Source organism: Schistocerca nitens, chromosome 8 (genome assembly GCF_023898315.1).
Source record: "Schistocerca nitens isolate TAMUIC-IGC-003100 chromosome 8, iqSchNite1.1, whole genome shotgun sequence".
Lineage (NCBI taxonomy): Eukaryota > Metazoa > Arthropoda > Insecta > Orthoptera > Acrididae > Schistocerca > Schistocerca nitens.
Window position 1 is genome coordinate 42815393 of NC_064621.1, and position 21057 is coordinate 42836449.

Sequence of the window (21057 nt, forward strand, 5' to 3'; positions counted from 1 at the left end):
AAAAACATAAGGAGGACTGCAATCTCTCCTGTACTGCGCTAAATCTAAAATTGCTATGGGCTTCTGTAGTAACCATGGTATCAGGCGGTTAAAACCCTGGATTTGTGATTCCTTGTGCTCCATACCAAGTGGTTCCAGCACACGCTGGGAAAGGTGTTCCAGAGGTGGACGAGCAAGTGCATGTTATGCAGGTGAAGTCGGAGCTGAGAGGAACTTACGTGTTCTGACGCAGCTTGAGGAGGAGGGTGAGATGTGGTTCCCCAGCCTGAGCACAGAGAGTGGGTATGGGGCTGCAGCCAGCGTAATCCCTTCACGATGGATACCGTCAGCTGCCTTCAGACAGGAATATCCTGTGCACCTATAGTCTAGCAGCGAACACATGCCCTATATAACTTTAGCAGACACTCTTGTCTGCTCCCCAAGTCCTGTTGTCAGGGAACTTTATAATATTTAGGGCCTTCTGCGTTCTGGCTTAAGGTCTCTTAGCGTGGTCTCTTGCAGTAGTTTGGAGTCTTTAAAATGTGGAATGATATGCCTCATATGCAAGTCAGATAAATTAAAAATTCGATGAGGATGATTAAAGTGAACGTACACACACATATCTGCAGAAAACTGTAAACCTGTGTTTGTAGCCCACACCTATAACCTCCGCATACTAAGTTGCAACTGACTAATCGCTGTTGCAACACTGCAGGAGGAATAACAGACGACAAAATCGTCCACAAATAAGGAGCATTCTACAGAACTCCATGCCGTAGACGTGAAACTGTTTATGGCTATGGCAAAGAGTTTAATACTTACTACATTACCCCAAGGAATATCATTCTCCTCCTTAAAACGATCTGACAGTGTGTCACCAACGTGGTACCTAAAAAACCTCTTAGACGACAAAGACCATTTGAGGATTGGGAGGTGGTCACCAAAGCCCCTTTCATGAAGTTGCTCTAAATTACTCTGTCTCCAAGTACTGTTGTGTGCCTTAGTGATGTCAAAGAATATACTGAGGCAGTGATGTTTGTGTAAGAAATCCTGCTGAATATCTGCCTCTAGCAGGGTGAGGTTTACGACAGTGGACTGCACTCTCCACAATGCACACAACCAGACCAGTCAATATTTAACTATTCGCTTCAGTGTCTTTCTGCACAGCTTGTTGAAACGATACTCCAGTAACTACTGAACATGTGCTGTCCTTTCGTTGTTTGAAAAGGAAAATCAAAATTGCCTCTCTCTACGAGTTGCAAATGTTACCTGCCTGCAGTGTGAAATTAAAACATTCGTGGAGGATTTCCTTTGACGGTATAGTGAATGACGAAACATGAAGTACCTGATTTGGTCGTGACCAAGTGCAGTGTCGTGAGTCTCAGATAGTGCTCACTGCATCTCCCACACAGATAAAGGGTACTTGTAAGACTTAGAATTGTTGGATCTGAAATCCCACTTGCCCCTCGCCACAGTCGCACGGTAGTGGCGAAACGCCGGATCCTGGCTGCCATTGGCAGTAGTCTGTGTAAAATGCTCTACCATCGTGTGAACGATATCTCCAGACGTTGTTTGGGGGCAGTCCGATTCCTGCACTGCTGCTGTTGGTGAACGATTGTCTTTACTGGAAATCTTCCCATACTTCTGTAGAAGGATTGGAGCAATTGATGGTGTCCAGGAACGCTTGCCGTGACCTTTTATTGCTCTCCTTAATTATACGTCAAACCTTGGATCTTGCGACTCGAAAGGCTGCGAAGTTGTCTGCCATTGGGTAGCATTTAAACCATACAAGAAACGCACACTTGTCCCAGATTGCTGAAAGGCACTCACTGGTCCACCAAGGTACAGGTTCCCTTGTCACATGACCTGAAGACTTCGGGATGGATAAGTCAGCGGCATGATGAACAGCATTCAAATAGCCCTGCTGACAATGTATTTCGGTGGCTTTTCCTGAAACAACCTTCTATACAGTTGGTGGATCAACACTGGGAAGTGGTCGCTGAAGGTCATCGGTTGCTTGCGAGTATGCTGAGTCCGCAGGGACTGCACAGCAGAAAGATAGGTCGATGCCTGTAGACGATACAGTAGCAGCCGAGAAATGAGTGGGACTGTCTACGTCGAGGATGCACATCTTCTGAGACATAATGACATTCTCCAAGACTCGACCCCTGGGGCAAGTATAGAGCAACCCCCATAACACATAATGACCATGGAAATCACCCAGTAGGAGAAACAGGAGAGGGAGTTTTTCAATAAGGCCTGTGAGAACGTCAATTGCATGCTGTGATGGTAAATACAGGGAGCGGATAAGGATATTTTGACCTACAAGAACAGATAACGGACACTGCTTGTAGGTCAGAAACCAAAGAGAGCAGAGGAGGTCTGTGTGTTATTAACAAACAAAGCCCTCCCTTGACTCTTTCTCCAGTCATGTCATTCTTTTGGCTGAAGGCTGTTAGTGGCTTTGAGGCTTTGAATTGTGTTTCCTGTAAACATAAGCACGAGGGAACGAATAGTGGGTGGAGGCTCGGCCCTGGGGCAGGATGAGTGCCATAGACGAACACCAAGCTCCATTGGCTCCAAAGGCGAATCGTGAGAAACGTCAGAGAGAGCAACATGGAAATCGTCAGACAGCTTGACTTTGATTTTTTCCCCTGGTTAGATTTCGGAGTCACAACCGCTGTCATGGTTGGAATAGTGCTGGATGGAGGACCAGACTGAACATTTGGAGGAGCAGAGAGCTTCTCAACATCGCTACCATGGCCTTGTCTGATGTTCTGGGAGGATATGTGTGTTTTGAGCTACCGAGCGCTCAACGCCGAGGGTATCAGCGCCCCTACCTAAAGAAGCGAATGTAGATAAAACGCCTAAAATTTTTGTCACACTGGGGAGGAAACGTATAAAATGACAGTCATTCATTCACTCTCACTCCACTCGCACTGACCCACACAATCACTCTATTTCCCTGGTCTTTAAACAATGGAAAAAGGGTGAAACGTGCTATTCCTGGGATTAAAAGTGAAGTAAAATCACAGAATAGCTAAAAGAAAAGACAGGGAAGTGTGACTGGCTGACCACTTCCAAAAAGCATGGGCAAGCCAGTCACCCTGTTGACACTTTCAGAACATCTCCCCAAAAATTATGGAGACAAGTTGGACACATCACAAAATCTTGAAACTCTAACAACATTCGTTTCAATGTCACTTAAAATAGAGGCTGCTCCCTGGCCCAATAATAAAACAGACTATAATAAAAGGTGGCGCACAGTTACCTGTACGCCACAAGTACGACAAATTGGAGAATCTCCCCTCTGGAGGAAGAAGCCATGTGTCAGAGGGCTGTGGCCTATAGAAAGAGGAGTAAACAGGACCACATCCCGTCTTCGTGGCCGAAAGGAGGTACGCCATGGCCGCGTATTGGACTTCCCTAGACGTAGCTTATTGTCAGTTGCTTCCAGCTGATCATATTCCCATCAACGCAAGAGTCTGAACCTCAACAGCGAGATAACCACATGCAGGGCAGTGGCTCAGTAAACTAACCGAGTATCAAGACATACCTCTTCAGACGCTACATCTGTCCTTTCATTCTCCACAATACCCATGTGCCCCACAATACATGTACCCATGTGCCCATCAGAAGGACACATCCTTCCCAGCCTTTGTAGATATTGTAGCTGGAGGAGGGCATCCATGTTCTAAACAACTATATCAGTTGGATACAAGTGTTGCAGAGACTGAAGGGGACTCATGAAGTTGGAACAGACGAGAAATTTAGCAGCTGTGACATAACCTCATCTGCTCCAGCCCCCAGCAGGTATATCAACATCAAATACAGTGAACTCTAGAGGCAAATGTATCTTGAGGACACAATCTTGGAAAACAACAGAGCAACCAATAGATTCATCCTGTTCAGAACCGTCTCTGAAGACAGCTACATAGTTGTGGCTCTCATTTAAAATATGCAAAATATCGCATTAAGAACAGAAACAGGAGTACAGTCTCTCCTGTACCGCACTGAATCTGAAATTTCTCTGGGTCTCTGGAGCAATTAAGGCGGTGAAAACCCCGGATTTGAGATTGTGCATGGCCAACACCAAGGGCACGGTTCCCAAATTGCCACATTTTCTGTGGACAGTTAGTAAAGAGGCGTTCCATAGCTGGACGAGCAACAGTACAGTATGCTGGGATGCGGGAGTTGCAAGGACCTGACAGGCCTGACACACCATGAGGAGTTGCTATCGGATTTTAAGTGACGGTTCCCCAGTCTCTGCACAGAGACTGGATAGGGGGTTGGTTCTGTAAGTGTCCATGGACAGCCTGATCCCCTCATGTAGATAGTTTCAATGATGTTCAAGTACGAAGGCCTCGTTTTCCAATATACTGTGCATCCTAGATCTAGCCATTATCGAACGATATCCCTATAGAACTGAACGAGACATGCCCTCTCCACTCCCCAAGACCATGACGAAGACACTTCAAAATTCAATTCCTTCTGAGTCGTTGACTTTAGGTCCCTCAAATGTGGGAATCATGACAGCTTGGAGTACAAAATGAGATCCAAAAATCGCACAGCATCTTTAACGGGGAGGATGGTGTTCCACATTTGCAATTAAGGTAATTAAAAAATACGGCGAGTACAATTAAAATGAACACTCGCTCACAGATTTCGCTGCAGGAAACATGTCTCTGTAGCCCACTCTTCCATACTCTTCAGTGTAAGTTGCAACTGACTAGTTGCTGTTGCAGTACTGGAGGAGGAACAGAAAACTGCAAAATCGTCCACAAATGAGGAGCATTTTACAGAACTACTCACCATACACATGATATTGTTCTGGGCTATGGCAAAAAGCGTGACACTTAAAACACTGGCCTTGAGAAACACCATTCTCTTATTCGAAACAGCACGTCACCAACTTGGTATCGAAAAAGCCACTTCGATAAAAAGGAGCAAATGAAGATGGGGAGATGGCCATGGAAGCCGTATTGGTGGAACTGCTCTAGAATGAGATCTCACCAAATTGTATCGTATGCCTTAGTGATGTAAAAAAAAGCCCTACAAAAGCTGTTTACACAGGAAAGTCTGCTGAATAGCTACCTCTAGCAAGATCAGGTTGTTAACAGTGGATAAAAATCTCCTGAATCCACATTGAGAGTGGCTAAGGAGTTTCATGGTGTCTAATGTCCGTAACAGACGATGGTTAACGGTTCGCTCCAAAGTGTTTGCTACACAGCTATTGGGGCACCTTTGGTCCTTTCCTGGTTTGAGAAGAGATCAAAATTGCGTCCCTTAACGAGTTGGGAAAGTTGCCTGTCTATCATATCGAATTAAAATCTTTTCAGACGATTTCCTTGGCTTCAAGTTCTGCGGCATGCAGTATTGGATTTGGTCATGAGTAGGTGCCGTATCAAGAGCTACACACAGCGCCGAATCCAGCTTCCACATCGAGAATGGGCAGTTACAGGACTTTGAATAGTCATAACTGACCTCTTTCGATGGTGGCCCGATAATAAAGGAATGCTGGATCCTGGCTGGTAGTGGCAGTAGTCAGAGCAAAATTTTCTGCCATTTTCTGTACATTGCCTTCAGGTTTTGCTATAGATAAGCGACAGCATTTACCGAGGGTGCTCTCAAATCGTCACAGAGCTGCACATCTGACCCAAATGACTGAACAGCACTCATGATTCCAAACGGGAGGTGGTGTCCTACGATGGCCTGAGGTCTTCGGGATGGAAAGGTCAGTGGCGTAGTGGATTACTCGATGTGGTCCATCCACTACTCATGCTGTCGTGGTATTCTGTCACAGTCAGCTGGCCAAACAGTGTGCTGTTGACCCAGCTGATCAAACATTATGGTGCGACCTTTCAGAGAGGCTCCACCCAGTTGGTGAATACAGCATGAGAAGTGGTCGCTAGAATGAAGGTCCTCGGTGACTTTCCAACAAATAGAGTCCACAAGGGCTGCACAGCAGAAAGAGAGGTCGAAGGCTGAGAATGTCCCAGTAGCAGCATAGAAGTGAGTGAGAGGATTATGATGAGAGGTGTATTGAGGATGGATATCATAAGGCTCTCCAAAACCTGACCCTGAGGAGAAATGGAGGTTGAACCCAACAGCATATTACGGGCTTTCACGTCTCCCAGTAAGAGAAAGAGTCAGGGAAGTTGTTCTGTAAGATCAGTACGAGCCTCACAGTAAATCGCATCGTGTAGAGGTCAACAAAGCGAGCAGTGATACTGTGACATACATGAACCTCAGCTGCAGTTCCATAGCCATGGGAAGAGCAGACGAGGGGTACACATTATATCTACAAATAAAGTTATCCCTTCCTTGGCCGTTTTCCTAGTCAGGTTGCCGTTGCGATAGTGTATAGTCCGTTAGGATAGGGGAACTGGGCGCCTTCTGCAACCACAGGCATAAGGGGCGTTCCTGTGCTATCAGTTTCAGTTACTCCACATGTTTCCTGAACCCATTAATGTTCCACTGCAGTATGGAAGCCGTTTTAACGGTGAGGTTTTGCTCTGTCTTTCCCCTTCTTGTTCCATTGTGATCCCGAGGAAGCGGCATAGGGTGGGACACTTGATGGACTTGCTGGGACCTTTAGGCAAACGTCTGCCTACGTACCAGATATGGTACTTTCATTGTCAGATCCTTCATACGGTAACAAGGTCGCATGGTCCAACAGATTCAGAGTGGATCGCTTTGGCCGTTTGGCCTTCGTCCCCAGCTTATATTTTGGGGACAGTTGCAAGGCTGTAGTAATGGAAACACTCTGCTGGATCCCATCTGATATCTTCTGTAAGAGTTTGCTATCTACACTGACATTATGTTTAGCAACTTTCAGTTCTTCAACGACAGGATTACTGAGCTACAGGACCAGCAGTGCAGACTGCCAGCTGCGTTTACAAGTGCAGGAGATGTGTTCTGCTCAACTGTCATAGTCTCAGTGATAACACTGACTTTCTGGACAGGCTGTTTCAACACAGAGGCAAAAGACCTGGCAAAGCTTAGTGGCTGAGTGGCCTTAAGTTCCTTCCTCATGTCTGAATCTTCCTTTCTTCAGCAAAGACAGGACATTTTCTGCTCCAAACCAGATTCGGCTGGGAGCAATTAACACACCTGGATCAGGCAGTGCATTGAAAAACTTGTTCGTGTTCCATACTGCCACATTGTCCACATGTAGCCTACCCATTACAATCGGTAGCGGTGTGTCCGAAGCATTGGCACTTGAGGCCGTGCATCGGATTTGGGACATAAAATCTAACCCTAAGGCAGAGAAATCCTGCTGAAATATAATCCAGCAACTTCAGCAGAATCAATGTCTGAATAAATGACGATGACTTTTGGAGCTTACCGTCAAACCTTTTCATAACATTTTGGACGTCAGTCACCCTTCCATTTTGCCATTCTTGTTGCAGTTTTTTTGTATCCATATCCATAACGTCCTGGCGTCTTACAACACCCTTAGCGCTAGTTAAATCAGTGTGCAGCTCACTGTTGATGGGATGCTCTCCTAGTAGCTTGGCACTCAACAGCTACTGTACCTGGGAGCTCTCCTAGTCTCCAGCAGAAGAGCGCCACACTGCATCCTCTTGATCGATTGTAGTTGCCCTGCAAGTGCCTCGAGCACTTTATGGATACAAAACGTGGGATTTACATTTCATGGTGCTCCCAGGGGCAGCGAGGGAAGAAAGTGCATCCAGACAGAGCCTCGCTTGTCTGGGTAAGCCTTGTAGAACTGAAGTGCTTCAGGTTCCCCAGAGGTTGCCCGCTAGCGACTGTTCCTTCTCAATAGCCATGCATCTCATCAGCACACAGTACACCTTGAGACTGAGGATTATTTTTATAGACGTTTTATCATCCTCGCGTTCTGGAAAATAAGCGAAGATCACCATTCCCTGTGATACGCAACGTTCCACCGCTCCGACACACGATGGTCGCAGAAGCATAGAAGCATGTCGAGAACATACGATAACAGATGACTGGCGGCGTTCAGCAGTCTCCAACTCAGGAACCCCGGGGTTGCCAAACTTGTACCCAACAAATGAATGCCTAGCGACTGAGGACCAGTGAAAGGTCCAGGAATTACGTCGACTGCAACATTATGATAACACAAAACATTGGACAAAAAAAATCTGTCAAGTTACTACTAGACATCACAGTAAAAAACATGAACTTCACCAATGCTGGAAACGAGTGTTCCCAATAGTCCCTCCAGCGCATTGTACGAAACAGTTCATGGAGATTGTGACTAAAATTAAAATGAGGGTACTGGTCAACAGGATGTAACATGGAGTTGAAGTCTCCACCCAGAGGAAGGTCGCGAGGATTCTTACACAGGAGGTAAGGTAGCCCCTCTCAGTACACTTTCGAGGGCGCCACTTTTTGACTCATGCTAGACTGTGCATAAAGCACAACCAGGGTGAATTCAAAAATACGGCAACTAATCCCGCGGCCTGAATCGAGAACTTCAGTGTCAGTCACGGGAACGCCTTCACGATAAAAAAAGTGTAGTACCTGTCGAATTAGAATAGGTCCGAAAACCGGGAAGAGAATAGGTGGTAAACAATTCTTCGTCCAGTAATGTAAAGTCTGCACATAATTCATAAGTGAACTGACAGAAAGCAGCGAGATGTAACTCAGACTCAATGCCATTAACATTCGAAGTAACAAAGGTGTATGTCTGAGTCATCTACCAGTGCGACAAAAATGAAATCCATCTATGTCACATTCCGACCATCGATCCACTGCCGAGTCCATAGACGAGTTCAAGGGAGAACCGTGCCCTTCATAACCCTTACGCCGTTATGTCCTGGGCGAGATAGTGTGGTGCGGATTGGAAAAGCTGTGTACGCTAGCAAAACGACCTCAGCAGCCGAAGAAAAAAAAGGGTCAAGCGCAAGATATGAACGTGCCCGCACTGGAACAGGAAAAGTAAGCCGCTCCAATGGGGGATCATCCGGCACGACAGAGAGGGAAGGATCAGCAGGTGCAGTAGGCGACAAGTTGTAAACAACCTGCGGCGACTCCTGTAGTACAAGATTCAATAGCAGAAGCTCGAAGGTTGTCTAACCGAAACGCCGTCGTCGGCAATCGTCACGGAGACAAGGAGGCGTCGGTGGCCGCCAGGCTGTGGTATGCGGGAACGGGGGAGGGGGGCGGGGAGAGGGGGAAGGTGGGACGGAGAGGGGTGCTGATCACACCCGATCCTGAGGCGACTCCATAAGATCATAACATCCCCAGAGGCCGCAGAACGCCCTGATTCGCTGCCCGCACAGGCTCCACAGCAGAACTGCGGTGGCTACACTAACTGACCCATCTCTATGACGGAAAGAAATTTGATTGCCCTGTTTAAGTAACAGCCTGTTTAGAGTGGGTTCATGAATTTTGCAAAGAAGACATAAAACTCAGTGTGGGGTGAATCTGTAAACCTGAGCTGAAATAACATCAAACGTTTCCACTAACGAATCACGAATTTCGAGGGAACTTGGCTGCACATTACGGCTAGACTTAGCAAAAGGAAAACTATCCATACCTTTATGTGAGATCAGCTTGGACGGCTTCATGACAAAGAATCAGCCGGAACCGCTACTTAAAACTCACTTAAATTAACACAAAAGACGATACAACGACGGAAAACCTATCACAGAAGTCACAACACGCCTTACAAACAACGAACTGCTACGCCTCGAAACACTACAACAGAACGAAAGAATAAACACGTCCGGCTATTCGCCGCTCCAAGCGGAATTGCATTAGGCTATGCGAACATGTGTTACGTCCGGACACTAACTTCCAAATGACACCAACCGTGTGTTTACAACTTACACTCGTGCATCTATTGTGTATTCCTGTCCAAAGGAACAGGCACTGCGGCAACTACAGCCGTTATGGAATACATGAAACGTTCTCGCAGTTGCGCATATGGACAACGATCACCTGTATAATGGAACGACCACAATGATAATTTGTGCGGGACGGGACTCGAACCAGGACAACCCGCTTATCGCGAGTGATGCCACGACTTATAGGCTATCCGAACTCCATATGTCGTCAGTGTCTACAACTTGAACTCTTACATCCATCATGTATATTCCCCTATAGGGGAGACTTTGTAACTGAAAGCCCCTTGCGGATTGTCGGTGGACAAATACGATACTGCAGTGAACATTCTACCGTACTCCTGAACAAGACAAAAGCTGCAACATCGTCTTCATCCGCCGACATCAGGTAACTGACTTGAAATTAAAATAACTCCCTTGTATGGGAATAATGAATGTACCAGTGCAGGTAGTAGACACATGGTTGACATCATATGGAAATTTGGGTCTGGCCCTGAAACGTCTTCAGATAAGCTAATGGTAAAGGGACCATTCGCGATAATCGGGAAACTTGGGTTCGAGTCTCAGTTTGGCCAAATTTTAACTGCCGTCAATTCATTATACAGTTGATGATTTTACGTGTTCGTTACTGTGAATGCGTTTCACGTACGTTATTTGGTGGCTGACAGTAACCGTCGAGAATTGCGCACAGTGGTTGTGAAAATCCACATGCAGTCAATGGAACAGTTCACTCGTGAGTTCGAAAGCGCCAACGTTGAAGTACGGAGGAGGTTTTCTTTTTAAAATGTGAGTTTATTTTCCACAGTTAGGATGTGGTTCCATTACTGCGCTTCATACAGCGATAAATGCGTTTCACTGCATTCGGTACCTCATACAGTAAAGGAATAGTTCGGAAGTGATGAATGATTTTACCAACACTGTTACAAAGCAGCACCCGTGAGGGAATGGTTTATGGATCATAACATTCCAGAAATGGACTCGCCTGCCCGGGACCCCGACGTGAATCTAGCGGAGCTCCTCTGGCAACAGCTGTAGCGTTGAAATCGCTCCAGGTTCCTGCGTTCAGAATCTCTACCCTCTCTGGTTTCAGATCGTGGGTAGGAATGCGCCGCCAATTCCCATACTGAATGTGTCCTCAGCAGATCTCAGGTCATCATAAAGGCGAAGGGTGGACAAACACCCTGTTAACCTTCACTTTCAGCTGTCAGGGTACTTTTCACCGGATAGCGTAAAGGTCTGTCCCCATTCACGAATGGAGAATGAAAAGAATTGCTGTGCACCGTTAACTACCTGATTTCTTCAGTGAGATGCCAAGAAGACAGCATGAGGGATGAAGATTATTAGTACTTTTTACCATGTGAGAGAGACCTTAAAATTTTCCAAGAAGGTTCTGACGCTATGGACGGCGTCTCAGTTGTAGAGACTGCCATTTAAGATTTTTTAATACCTCTGATACACTCTCCAACGCTGACTGTTGCATCTCAGTGGCATCGATTTTCGTATGATGTACCACCGATGAGAAAGGTTTGGTACAACTTCAAGGGGAGAATTTGTGTCTTTCGTAGAGAAAGACTGTGCTATTGGACAAAAATGTGCTTACTTGCCGACGTACATCCTTTTTACATCACTACAAGTTTTGCAAACTTTTTCGAGTGTCCAAAGCTCATCACTAAATGCCCTTATGGATTTTGTTATAAAATATGCTTCTATGTCTACGATAACCTTGTCATTGGTCGAAAAACGTTTTCCACCACAGTTGTATCTGTGCTTAGGAATACGTGCATGTCAAGGGGTGACACAGTGCACGTTCCAGTGGTTTGTACCTCAGCTTTCTCGTTGGCTAAGGACGTCCTCACAATCTGATGATGAGAAGTGGATTCTTTTGTTTGTATTACAGGCCAGTTATTGCGTGCTCTTTTCCTTTTTTGTCTTGTTAGACTGGAGGCGTACTGTTCGTCACCAGTTTGGTTTCCTAGTGAATGTGGAATTCCTGATCGACGAGCAAAATGGATCCAATAACTGAGCGACTGCTACCACGTGGGAGGCGGTCTTTAATGTAAGGGAATGGAACGAAGGGCCGGTAGACGCGCGGCTACATCGGCTCTAGGCTCCAGAACCCTGCACGATGAAAGCCGACTTCGAATATACTCTTTCTTCTAAGGGGCAACGACATTGCCGCAGTGGATACACCGGTTCCCGTGAGATCACCGAAGTTAAGCACTGACCATCCAGCCGCCATGCGCTGTTGCCATTTTTTCGAGGTGCACTCAGCCTCGTGATGCCAATTGAGGAGCTACTCGACCGAATAGTAGCGGCTCCGGTCAAAGAAAACCATCGTAACGACCGGGAGAGCGGTGTGCTGACCACACGCCCCTCCTATCCGCATCCTCAACTGTTGATGACACGGCGGTCGGATGGTCCCGATGGGCCACTTGTGGCCTGAAGACGGAGTGCTTTGCTTTCTTCTAAGATACATTGGCTGTTGCCAGAAGGAGTATAGTTAAAGCCTGCATAAAGAAGTTAATATTTAATGGCATATTTTCAACGCTTGTTTTATAATACAACTCGTCAAGCTCAATGTCATGAGAAATGCAAATGAAGGCGTTGTGTAGTTTCTTCCACTAACTAAGAATATGGAAAAATAAAAACAGTACAAACAAGAAGTCCGATTGTACAGTTACTACTAGCGATTCGCCCCTGCTTCACTCTGGTAGCACTAACAAGGGAACCTCCCCATCGCAACCCCCTCAGACTTAGTTATAAGTTAGCACAGTGGATAGGCCTTGAAAAACTAAACACAGATCAATCGAGAAAACAGGAAGAAGTTGTGTGGAAATATGAAAAAAATAAGCAAAATATACAAACTGAGTAGTCCATGCGCAAGATATGCAACATCAAGGATAATATAGGAACAAGAGCGCCGTGGCCCCGTGGTTAGCGTGAGCAGCTGCGGAGCGAGAGGTCCTTGGTTCAAGTCTTGCCTGCAGTGGAAAGTTTATTTTTTTTATTTTCGCAAAGTTATGATCTGTCCGTTCGTTCATTGACGTCTCTGTTCACTGTAATAAGTTTAGTGTATGTGTTTTGCGATCGCACCGCAAAACCGTGCGATTAGTAGACGAAAGGACGTGCCTCTCCAATGGGAACCAAAAACATTTGATCGCAAGGTCATAGGTCAACCGATTCCTCCACAGGAAAACACGTCTGATATATTCTATACGACACTGGTGATGGCATGTGCGTCACATGACAGGAATATGTTGTCGACCCACCCAAATTGTACACTTGGCGAGTGGGTAAAAAGATTCTTCTACCTTACCCGATTTAGCTTTTCTTGTGGATGTGATAATCACTCCCAAAAAAGTGATGACCGACAGATAATAATTGTCTGAAAATAAAAAAATTAAACTTTTCACTCGAGAAAAGACTTTAACCAAGGACCTTTCGTTTCGGAGCTACTCACGCTAACAACGGGACCACGGCGCTCCTGAGCTCAGATTGTCCTTGTGTTGTCTATCTTCCGCATGGACTACTCAGTTTGTATATTTTGCTTATTTTTTTCATATTTCCACACAACTTCTTCCTGTTTTCTCGATTGATCTGTGTTCAGTTTTTCAAGGCCTATCCACTGTGCCAACTTATAACTAATTCTGAGGGGGGTGCGATGGGGAGGTTCCGTTGTAAGTATCTACGGCCGGAGAACTTACGATTAAAAAAAGAAGTCAGTAGTAAGCTGGTAAGCAACTGAGCAAACATTTGAGCTACGTACACAGAATGTATCAACTATAACTATTACAAGAGCTAAATTACAAGTAACAATTCACAATGGTGGCAAAAGTCGTGAGGTACCTCCTAATGTCGTGTCCGATCTCATTTTGCCCGGTATAGTGCAGCGACTCGAGGTGGCAAGAACTCAGAAAGTCGTTGGAAGTCCCTTGCAGAAACAATGAACCATGCTGCCTCCACAGCCGTCCATAACTGCGAAAGCGCAGCCGGTGCAGGATTCTGTGCACGGACTGACCTCTCGATGAGGTCCCATAAATGTTGGATGGGATCCATGTCGGGCGGTCATTCGCTCGAACTGTCCAGAGTGTTCTCGAAACCAATCGCGAACAACTGTGGCCCGCTTACATCACACATAGTCAACCACAATAGTTCCATCATTGTTTGGGAACATGATGTCCATGATAGGATCTGTTGGACCAAGGACCCAGTCCATTTCATGCAAATACAGCCCACACCATTATGAAACCACCACCAGCTTGCACAGTGCATTATTAACAACCTGGCAGCTTGGCTTCATGAGGTCTGAGGCAAATTTGAACCCCACCATCAGTTCTTACCAACTGAAACAGGAACTCATCAGACCAGGCCACGGTTTTCCAGTCATGAAGGGTCCAGCTGATATGGTCCCGAGCCCAGCAGAGGCGCTGCAGGCGGTGTCGTTCTGTTAGCAAAGGCACTTGCATCGGTTGTCTGCTGCCATAGCCCTTTAAGGGGCTCCGGAACGTCCTATACTTGCAATGTTAAAATAACGCTTATAAATTACATCTTTCCTCACAAAGTATTTGAGGTAGGAAGTTGAACTTTTTACAGATTATTTATTGGAATATGGGCTACAACTTAACACAGGGATTTTACAAAATTTTTGTTCAGTTATTAAAGATGATTTTTTTTTCAATTGTAATGAAAATTCACAACATTTTTTTGCAATTTTTTTTATATATTCAAAAATATACATTTTTTTTGGAAAAAAAGGCTGTGTTAAATTAGGCAGAAGGTACTGTGTAACATTTACTGAAAGTTTGAAACAAATAAGTTTGGAAGATCCTCAGAAAACATGTAATTAGTATGAGAAAATAAAAGTTTTGGGAATCGAGCGACAAAGATTGGATTAACTTTTTAGTGCATTCCAGGTCCATAGGATGGATTATCTTCATCCTCTGCAAACTCCTCCTCCAGCTTCCTCTTGTTCCTCCTCCTGTTCACTCTTGCTTGTATTTCTAGACTCTTTACAGCCCTGTCTGCAGCCCGAAGGCGTTCCTTGTCCAAAGCAAGCATCGCTCGTACCATGTTAGAACCTATATTCATTCCCATATTTCTAAATACCTTTGGCTTTCCAACATTTCTCCTTTTCTTAAAAGCCTTCAGAGGATTTCTAATAATTTCACTTTTACTCATTATTATACTTCAACAAAACAGAGACTCAAGAAACAGAATTAATTACGAATATTTTCGAGATAACGACAGAGTAAATAAACATGAAACAATCGACAATCACACCAGCGATATATATTGAACCATCACAGGTTAGTCACAACACATACTCTATCTCACATCACTAAAATGTACCTGATGAACACGGACGTTAATAATAACAGCATTTGTCAGCAGTTTAACAGCGCCACAGTGTGTCACGCCCATGTAGACCACATTTCAAAAAAAAATTTAAAAATAGTTGTAGTCTTCGGAATTGAATAAATTATATATCTATTAAAAGGTAATAGTCTGCAGATTCACAAAACGCAAAAAAGTAAAAATTGAACTTTTCATGATTTTGAGCCTTTCCGGTGCCCCTTAAAGGCAAATTTTGCTGCACTGTCGTAATGGATGTCTTCATCGTACGTCCCACATCCATTTATGGAGTTATTTCACGCATCGTTGGTTGTATGTTACCCTGACAACTCTACGAAAACACCACTGCTCTGCGTCGTTAAGTGAAGGCCGTCGGCCACTGCATTGTCCGTGGTGACAGGTAATGCCTGAAATTTGGTATTCTCGGCACACACTTGACACTGTGGAGATATCGGAATACTTAAATTCCTATATATTTCCGAAATCGAAAGTCCCATTTGTCTAGCTCCAACTACCATTCCGCGTTCAAAGTCCAGTAATTCATGTTGTGCGGGCATAATCACGTCGGAAATCGTATCGCATGAATCACCTGAGTACAAATGACAACTCCGCCAATGCACTGCCACTTTTATGCCTTGTGTACGCGATACTAGGGCCATCTGTGTATGTGCATATCGATATCCCATTACTTTTTTCACCTCATTGTAAGTTGCAACTTACTTATAAACTGAAACATGCAATAACCCATAATCAAACAACGAAACTAATTCGTCGAAAGACGCGTATCGTACAATACTTGAAGCATGCTATGAACGTCCATCCAATCTAGATGTCAAACAATACATGGGATATCGCGCCCCACTGGTTATAGGTCAACAGCGTGGACGACATGCCACGAAGTGAGGATTGATTCTGCAAGTGAAATGTCATATTTTTGGGTTCGGGTTCAACAAACCAAGTTGGGAGAAAAACCTTTATTATGTATATTAATTAAATCAAGATTCGTATTTTGTACTCAAATTACTCACCTTAACTGAAGTTTTACTTTGTGTATCTTGCAAGCCATACAATTTGTCATTGCGAATTTGGCTTAACGGATGGTCGTACAGTGTGAAAAACTTTTCTTCAGGCCTGTCTGACAGAAACAGTTCCCTCATGTCACTTTTATACACGGTGTCGTAGGAGGAATGGTCAGTATTCATGGATATGACAGGAATGACCATTCGAGGCAAAAAAGTGTAGTAGACTCTAAAATACATACTTTAAGAGCTATAAGCGCTTCTTCATCTTCGTTGTCGTGAAACAACTCTCTGCTACTGCGAGCTCTTTGCTTTTAATATTTTGATAGCGTGGATGAAAACAAGGAAATAATGTGGAATGAACATGGTCTATTAAGTGCATACCTTACGAGCTCGGAGCACTGTTTATCTTGGATATTGTGAAACAAATCCATTCTATTGAGTAAGTGCTCATAGCTCTTAAGGTATACATTTTAGAGCTCATGTTTATTAGATTCAGATCCTGAGATCGGCGTTCATATACTGGCAGAAAACGCGGCAGAGGACATTAATTTAGAATATGTACTCACTTGCACACGTGTTGGGCGTTTCATTAGAGTCTGTTGTTTGTTTCACTTTCCCACAAGGCCGCCTTCCTAGCACACTTTCAACGTTTGCAAAAGGTAAGTAAACAGACCAATATTAGGAAGCAAAAAGTTTGAATACTCTGTCGTTTACGTCCTACTCAAAACTATTTTGAAATCGTTTAAAATTCCCCGCTCTGTAGTTTAGGAGAGGTTTAAGTCCATTTCACTGCGTTAAAGACGTTCCGTTTATGGTACACTATACGAGTAGACAGAGTGCTGAATGCTGCAGCGGACTGTCAGTTTGTGCACACGGTGACTGAGGTAGAGGTCTGTGTCCTGCACAATATACGGAACACGGCCAAATGTGGGAAGGCGCCTAGCAGGTAACTGACTGCGAGATAAACACTGGGCACATAAGGCAAGGCTTACGCGTTACCCATCAGCGCCCAACCAGATCCCAAGTGCACACCCACCTACCAGACACGGCTCCACTTAAGATTGTAGTGTCAATGCAGTATCGCACAGCATCAACGGTACCTCAGGACAGCATCACGACCGTGCCTACACTGGACGCCAAGCCAAGCCAAGGCAAGCTGTTCATTCTAGAAGTGATCGTTAGCTGTCATTGACTGTTCCAGAACTAGGACAGAGTTAAAGACAGATCAGTGCAAGTCAACACTGAACTACTGCCACGTAACATCTACATACTAGTGTATTTGTAAGCATTCTGTGATGGATTGTAGTAAACTGTTGTTAACCTGCAGTGTCACCATTTTGTCATTGATGTTGCCCAACGCTGTTTGGCCCTGTGACAAGGCTGTGTACGAGAACTTGCCACCTGCAACCACACCATCTCATAACAGCAACTACCTTCGGTGGTAGCGTTCCGCTTCTTGCCACGTTTATATGATGGATACCAAGACTCGTCGCGACTGCACAAATATCGCATCGCCGTTTCCCCCCCCCACGGTAGCGGAACCGATCTCAAAAGTCTGTGTATATATTGTCCCGGCTAGTTAAGAACCATTCCCCGCCGTGTGGGTTGGGTATAAAACATCTCTGAATCACGTTGTGAATCTAGTCGTGTGAACCAGCAGTTGAAAATTGATAGCGTTTTTCCACAGAGATTTCATACACTTTCAACCACGACGGATCCAAAGACAGTTTTTCTTTATTACTCAGGAGTAAGATATTAATTGAGTTTCAGTCTATTTTTACTAATTTGTTTCCCTGAATAATTTGAATTAGTTACTTTAGCACTCTGTATGCATTCGTTGAATCATATTAAATATGTCTGTAAAAGATTTGTCAGCTTCGTTCAATAACCCTTGAATGTTCACAGATATTATTGTCTATGTACTAGCTGTTTATGCAATTCAGTAAACACTCATATATTTCTGTTTTATTGACAAATTAAGTTCTTAAATTAATGAGAGATGGCACTAGGTGATCAATGAAAGGAGAGTTGATCCTAGTGTGTTTTGTTTCGGTATGATAACAGTCAATCAGTACAACATTCTTTCATGTGTCTATCACGAAAGACATGATTTCCCATGAAACTGTCCTTTGCCATTAATCACCGATAAATTATAAATATGTGTCTGGGCCTTACAATGTCTAATCTTCTCATTTCTCACGAGGGTTCGAAACCTTTCAATGTCTGTTTAGCACAAGTTTAGCCTTTTAACGGGCACTATTTTTCACTTCTCGTTTATTAGCGGAATCACATTGATAACGAGCGGCATAGATACTTGTGTGATAAGGTCCAAACTATTTTCGTTCCCAATACTCTTTAACAATTCGTATACAACGAATAAAGTCCTAATTCAACATAAAAGTTACCGTATTGTCAATAAATCTCTTCACAATCGTAAGTATACGATCATAGCGTTTCGTTTAACACGTACAATCACCATTCACTTGAATATCAATGTTCGTACACCCAATCACCGCTAATTGACTCCGTCTCTGAATTTATCCCAAAATAATGTATTCTCCACCACTCCAATGTCGGATCCAGTTCTAAGAATGCAATTTAATTAGGCTTCTAATCCCATATTTCCGACCACCACGGAATAACTGCGAACACACTCGCCACCGCTGAAAACAAAAAACTCAAGACATCTAACAATGCTGGGCATTGGTTTACATATTACATTTAAAACAAAACGCAGCTCTGTTATGTATTTCTTGGATTCCCTTTGTAGCATTTTGCGTTACTCTATTTCGAATATCTACTCTTTGTAAAATTTTAACTATTATTTCGAAGTACTACTACCGTTTTTTTGCTCTTAGGTCATTTCGTATTACAGAATGTAATCTAATACTCGTTTCTGTATAACCACTGTCTAAAGAGCGGTTACAAACAGACAAGTGTGCATTTGATTCAGTGTCCTTCCTTTAGCCTGATGGAGTGTTCATTCGTAACTTGAAGGTGGTCGCGTGATCGAAAATGCCTGCCCGTGAATGGATACCAATTCCAGCAGCTAGTAGTAATTGATGCTGTCCTTTAAGAACATAGAATCTGTGCAGCACATTTTACAGAAAATATCTTCATAAGAACAAGATTTTGAGAAATACGAAGAGATAAATATTTGGAATTTCCGTCATAACCACAATATTTTTTATAATTGTCAGGTTTCGATCGTCTAAATCGGACACCTTCAGATATACGTGCTGTAAGTAGGCTGTTTAGGTTTTTTTATTGGTAACGTCACCTCTGTATGAAAATCACTGGCTGTGCTGTGTGCAGTCTGTGGCTGCTTTGCATTGTTGTAATACTCGCCATTGTAGTGTTAGGCAGCTGGCTCTGAACAGCGCGTAGCGTTGCGCAGTTGGAGGTGAGCCGCCAGCAGTGGTGGATGTGGGGAGAGAGATGGCGGAGTTTTGAAATTTGTCATGAACTGCTATATATATTATGACTATTAAGGTAAATACATTGTTTCTTCTCTATTAATATCTTTCATTTGCTAACTATCCCTATCAGTAGTTAGTGCCTTCCGTAGTTTGAGTCTTTTATTTAGCTGGCAGTAGTGGCGCTCGCTGTATTGCAGTAGTTCGAGTAATGAAGATTTTTGTGAGGTAAGTGATTTGTGAAAGGTATAGTTTAATGTTACTCAGGGCCATTCTTTTGCAGGGATCGTTGATAGTCAGATTGCGTTGCGCTAAAAATATTGTGTGTCAGGATAAGCACAGTCTTGTATAATTGTTCAAAGGGTACGTTTCATATGTCGACCCTTAGCCGAGGATACCTCACTGGTATCTTCTGATTTTTTTCTTGTAGTTTGTGTAATTAGTGTAGCTTTTGTTTATTGCTAGCGCGTAATTGTAGAGAGAATCTCCTTTGTAGTTGCAGTCTTTCATTGTTGTACAGTAAAACAGTTGTGGCATGCATGTAGATTTGCACCAAGTATTTCGCAGCTGCAATTAACTAGAAATTATTTTCAGTGTTATGTTAATGTGTTATCTTATTTTGCTCTTCAAATTGTGCTTTTCTGTGTTATCGTGTGAAATATTGTGACAATAATGGCGTGTGAAAAACGTAACACTAGGCTCCAAAGTAAACTGAGAAATAATAGTGACGACGAGCGTAGCTTGCCAGCACCACTGTGTAATGAATTAACAGACGTTCAAAGTAGTAATTTGGTAACTGTGCATAGGGAAATGGAGCGGGCTGCAAACAATGGCGTAGACAGTGAAACAGGTAGTGAACAGGGAAGCATTATCGATCGATCGCTCGGCAACAGCTCGCCTCAGGAATCCGAAATGACAGGACACAATTTTGCAAATACTGTAGATTCAGGTTTTGCGTCCTCACCGTTTTCTCAAATGAGTCAAGACACTTTTTCCGCTTGTCAAAATGTGAATGTTGCCGGTGCAAATTCACTGCCGAAAAGCACTGAGGAACATGTTTCAGACACCAGTGCATTGTTATTACAATTAATGCAACAAATGGGACAAAAGCTTGAAAAGTTAGACACAATGGAACAAAATCAGAGACAAACACAGCAGCAGTTAGACACAATGGAACAAAATCAGATACAAACACAGCAAAAGCTTCAAAAGTTAGACACCACACTTGAACAAACACGTGAAGATTTAACTACTGAGCTACATAACATTGAATCGAAATGTCAAAATGTAATGACGTAAAAACACAGATTTGTGAGCATTTCCAACCAATTTTTTCGCGTAATGAAAGTGCATTACAGAATCACGAAGCAGCCATAAAAGAACTGCAGACTATTGTTCATGAAAATCATGAGACCTTGTCGGCTAAAATTGACTCAGTTGCATCTACCGATT